Source organism: Cryptomeria japonica, chromosome 5 (assembly GCF_030272615.1).
Source record: "Cryptomeria japonica chromosome 5, Sugi_1.0, whole genome shotgun sequence".
Classification (NCBI taxonomy): domain Eukaryota; kingdom Viridiplantae; phylum Streptophyta; class Pinopsida; order Cupressales; family Cupressaceae; genus Cryptomeria; species Cryptomeria japonica.
Window position 1 is genome coordinate 615,384,666 of NC_081409.1, and position 6,000 is coordinate 615,390,665.

A 6,000-nucleotide genomic window follows, 5' to 3' on the forward strand; every position below is an offset into this window, starting at 1 on the left:
TTCATTGTTTAATCTCAATTCTGCAATCTTGTTATTATTTTATACTTGCATTTTGGGATTAGGGTTTGAACTTGCATTACTTGATCTTACAATTTCAACAAGGGAATAGAAATCCTAATAGATATCTCGTGGCTCTCTCTTTCACCAAAAGAAGTAGCCAATCGTGCGATATCTCTAGGCTCTTTCGTATTCCGTAATGTGTGTCAAAAGGTAGGATTAGGGCATGATTAACCTAGTCTCACTTTTTCCCCTACACATTTTGGTGAACCCGACGTGAATCTATCATTGCTTCCTCTTGCATTACATTTGTTAGATCTAGATCTAGATTTAGTGTGTTTTCATTTCATTTTTTAAAAAAAAAAAGAAAAAAAAAAAAAAAGTGTGTTTCTTTGCATTGTGTGTTTAAATTTTATGCAATCTTTTCAAAATGTTAGATTTTTATTTGCAAAATGTTCATGCTTTTGATAATTATTATGAGTATAGCCAAGATGAATTAGATGAAGCTTTAGATGAGTTTTTAAACCCTAAAGATGCCAAACCTTCATTTTACCAAAAACTCATAAACCTTGTTACTATGCCATTTAGGTGTGATGAGAAAGATAAGTCGAATGATTCCTCTCAAGGATACATTCCTATCAACTCTTCCCCTGAATCTAGTAACATGGTTGTTTTCAATAATCCTCTCTATGAGGAGATGTCTCCTTTTGAAACAAATGACAAACCTTTCAACCGATATGATCATGCTTTGTTGGATGATGCTCTTGATGACTTTGTGGCTTTATCGAAATCTTTAAACAAGAACAAGGCCTCTAAATTGGTTAACATGATAAACTTGAATGAACATAATAAGCCTCTCTTTGAAGTCCAAGGTGCTTATCCTTCTCCCACCTTTCAAGTTCTTAAATCACCTCCCCTTACTGTCCAAGGAAAGTATGATCATGATTCCTTTCGTACCCCGAATAAACCAATCATCACCGTGCAAGGAAGAAAACCTGTAAGTCCTTACAGTTATGCTAAACAAATAACTAGAGAGAGTTATCATGCGGTTGCCCATACTTATCATACTATAAATAATAGGCAACCTAATCCTCCTCCTGTTATTCCAGTTTCCCTTCCTAATCCTCAACCAATTCTTCCTCAAGCTCCCCATATTTCGCAAGTTATGGGTAAGGAATATGATCTCATAGAACAACTTAAAGCTACCCCTGCTAAGATATCCCTTTGGGATTTGATTCAAACTTCTTCCACTTATCATGGAATGTTACAAGATGCCTTGAAAGATTTGAATGTTCCTCCACCGAATACATCTAGTAATATAGCATCTTTTGTTAACTCTGTGATGAATCCTAAAGCTCAAATTGTGTTTACCCAAGATGAGTTGCCTACTAGTGAAATTCAACAACAATATGATCCCTTGATGATTGTGGTTATCATGAAAGACACTGCTATAAGACGAACACTAGTAGATAATGGCTCTGGCCTTAATTTGTGTAGCATTAATTTATTGCATAAGATGAATGTGGATACGTCTCTTATGGAGCCTGACTCTCGTCCCATTCGTGGCTTTGACAATGTGGCTAAGACTTCATTAGGTATCATCACCTTACCTCTCACAGTAGGACCTGTTACTTTGCCTACTCCTATCCATGTTATGCTAGGAAATTTAACATATAACTTGTTATTAGGGAGGCCTTGGATTCACAGCATGCAAGCTGTCCCCTCTACATTGCATAGACAAGTTAAATTTGTTTATAACAATAAGACATACACTTTGATGGGTGATACTAATTTTCAAGCTTGTCTACAAACATCTACTTCCAAAGGGAGTTCTTCTAAGCCATCCTCATCTAGTGATGACTCTTTAAACAAGAAACGTATCGATGAATCCTCGCTCTCCGATGATCGGAATTCTTTGGATGAGTCTGGAGCTCCTGAAGAGGATCCTTCTCGACTTGAAACTACACATAAAAAGGAATTTGATCCTGAGAAGGTTCTCGCAGAGGATGATTAGGGATCTCTTGATTTTAACCCTACCTTTGTAGGTGAATATAAGGTTCCTTCTAGAGAAATTAAAATTGAAAAGAAGGAAGAAGCTGAAAATCATAAAGTTGAAAAGAAAGAAGAAGTTAAAAATCAATCAACCTTACCTGAATCTATGAGTAATAATTTTGTGGCCGCCTCTCAAACTTCTTCTCCTCACATCTATAATTATGAAGAGTTTGATTCTTTGTCTTATGAAAAACCACCTTCTCTTCCTGAAATGGCTGATCGTTATGGTCGTGGTTTTCACATTTTTGCTAAGCATGGGTATCATGGAAAAGGTTGTGGTGCTCATGAACAAGGGATAAGAGTTCCTCTAGAGACTAATTTTCACAATTATGCCTTTGGACTTGGCTATAATCCCTGCAGACGTACTAAAGCTTTTAAAAGACCATGCATTAGTGTTAATGCTATTTCTACATCTCTATCAATGCAGCACCCTGAGTATATTGATGGGGATCCGTCAGGTGACTGTGCTTTGGATATCTTCCCTACCGATGATGCTTTAGCTGAGTTCTTGGGAGCCTATGACACTCTTCCTCGTTATCATCACAATAGGGGACTCCCTTATTGTTTGAACACCGAAGCCTATTTTGGAAAAGAGATTGATAATGATGAGATTGTGAAAGAATTCCCTCAGTTAAAGGACACTCCTCAACAAAGTAATCTTCTCATAAGTGATACCACTGATGTTAAGATAGACCTTTGCAATAAAGAGAAAGTTATTAAAATTGGAAAATGTTTGGATAAAGAGGAACAGAAACAATATGAAGAACTATTGCATGAATTCCCTGAGATCTTTGCTTGGACATATTCTGACATGCCTGGTATAGATCCTAAGATTGTTACTCATAATATTGTCTTAGTTCCTGATGCTAAGCCCGTGAAATAAAAAATTCAAAAAATGAATCCTAAGGTGGCTCTGCTCGTTAAAGCTGAGATTGAAAAATTATTGGAGGCTGGATTTATCTGCCCTATTGACTATTCCCCATGGATTTCAAATATTGTCGCTATGGCTAAACCAGATAACAAAATAAGAATGTGTACTGACTTTCGAGATTTGAATAAAACTTCCTTGAAAGATGATTTCCCTCTTCCAAACATTGACATGATAGTTGATTCTACGGAAGGACATGCCTTGTTATCCTTCATGGATGGTTTTTCAGGTTACAATCAAATTTTTATTAACCCTCAAGATCAATTCAAAACTGCTTTCACCACTCCTTGGGGTACGTTTTGTTGGATAATGATGCCTTTTGGACTTAAAAATGTCAATGCAACTTATCAACGAGCGATGACCCTTATCTTTCATGATTATATGCATAAGATTTTAGAGGATTATGTTGATGATATTTTGGCCAAATCCTTTCTTCGCATGGATCATGTTAAAGTCCTTCGTCAAATCTTTGAAAGAATTCGTAAATATCACATGCGCTTGAATCCCCGAAAATGTGTTTTTGGTGTGGATAGTGGAAAACTATTAGGGTTCATAGTTTCGCATCGTGGGATTGAGGTGGATACTAAGAAAATAGATGCTATTGTCAACATGCCACCTCCTAGAAATGTGTCTCAACTTAAAAGCTTACAAGGAAAGATTCAAGCTATTCGTAGGTTCGTGTCTCAGCTTGCAGATCATACCTTTCCTTTCACTCAACTTCTTAAAAAGGATATCGCTTTTCAATGGAATGAGGATTGTCAGCAAGCATTTGAAGATTTAAAAGTGTATTTGGCTAGTCCTCCTATTCTTCAACCTGCCGAACCTTCTAAACCCTTCCTTCTGTATACAGCTGCTTCCTCTCATGCTCTCGCAGCATTGTTGGCACAACATGATAAAGATGGTAAGGAATGTCCGGTTTATTACATAAGTCGTACCTTACTCGATTATGAGACCCGATATTCTGCGATAGAAAGACAATGCTTGGCCTTGGTATTTGCGACTCAGAAATTGAGACATTATCTTTTGAATTCAGAAGTCCATGTCATGGTAAAGTTTGATCCTTTGAAGCATCTTTTCTCTAAAACTGATTTATCAGGACGTCTAGCTAAGTGGGTTATGATGTTAACTGAATTTGACCTTAAATTTGTTTCACAAAGAGCAATTAAAGGACAAGCATTGACAGATCACTTAGTTGAGGCCCCTTCACCTTTCTCCTTCCCTAACCCTGAGTCCTTTCCTGACGACTTCATTCTTTCTATAGAGAAAGATGAAACTTGGGAGTTATACTTTGATGGCTCTAAGTGTCGTATGGGATCGGGGGCAGGTGTTGTTCTGATTTCTCCTACAAAGAAGTCCATTCCTTTATCATATCGTCTAAATTTCCTGTGTACCAATAACATTGCTGAGTATGAGGCTCTTATAGCGGGAATAAAAGCAGCTTTAGCTCTGAATATAAAACACATACATATCTATGGAGATTCGCAATTGATTATAAGACAAGTAACAGGAATATATCAAGCAAAACAAGACAAATTATCACAATATAAAGACCTTGTTGTCTCTTTATTACAAAATTTTGATTCTTATACTATGGAACCCATTCCTCGAAAAGATAATCGACATGCGGATGCAATGGCATGTGTGGCTTCTCTGGTATCTTTAGAGGACCCTGTGGTCGATCTTAAATTCGTTATTCACAACCTTATTTCTCCAGCTATTGTAGATGATTCTAGCCTGGTAACATGTTGTGACTTTGTAGACTCAGACGAATGGTACTCGCATATCGTAAGATATTTGACTGATGGTACCTTTCCTGATTCCGCTAATAGGAACACTAGGGCTAGAATCCGCAAGCTGTCTGCTAGGTATATCATTCTTTCTAATGTCCTATACCGGAGGGGTTATGATGGTCTTCTCCTTCGTTGTCTTAACAAGTCAGAAATCCCTGTTGCTCTTGAAGAGGCACATTCAGGTGCCTGTGGGGGGCATTTTGGGGGCAAATCCTTGGTTCATAGATTGCTTCGTATGGGATACTATTGGCAAACTATGCAGAAGGATTCCTTTTCATTTGTTAAAAAATGTCATCAATGTCAACAACACAATAATCTGATTCATGCTCCTGCCCAAGAACTTCGTTCTCAAGTAGCTTCTTGGCCTTTCTCCGCATGGGGTTTGGATCTTATTGGAAAAATCTCTCCTCCTTCATCTCAAGGACACACCTTCATTATAACCGCAACAGATTACTTTACAAAGTGGGTAGAAGCTATTCCCCTTCGCTCTACTACTGCTGAAGTGATTTGTCAATTTCTTCTAGAAAACATTATTTCTCGATTCGGGATACCTTCCACTATAATCTCAGATAATGGGACATCATTTAAGAACAAAGACATGAAGAAATTCCTCGAGAAGTATCATATCAAACATCGATTTTCTACACCATACTATCCTCAATCAAATGGCCAAGTCGAATCATCCAATAAGATAATTGAACAAATTCTGCGCAAAACCGTGAACAAGCATGGTAAGGATTGGAGTAACCAGCTGATCTATGCTCTTTGGGCTTACTGAACGAGTGTACGAATTGCTACAGGAACTACTCCTTATAATCTTGTTTATGGTGATGATGCTATTATGCCCTTAGAATTAGAGATTCCATCACTTAGGGTTTCTCTCAAAGGTATAGTACATGATGACTCTTATAGAGAACAACGACTTCAACAGCTTGAGATGCTTGATGAACAGCGCATAAACGCTCTTGAGCATATTCAAGCGTATCACAAAACTCTACAACGAAGCTATAATGATAAGGTCATTCAACGTTCCTTCTCAGTAGGCGACTTAGTCCTTTATGAGAATCAGCGCAATGTGAATGCCTTACCTGCAGAAAAGGGAAAATTTAGTCCTAATTGGCTTGGACCATATATCGTTATTGAGGATTATGGATCAGGTGCTTACAAAATAGCGGATGTAGATGGTACGCCTCTTAAAGAACCTATTAATGCTATGCACTTGCGTAGATATTA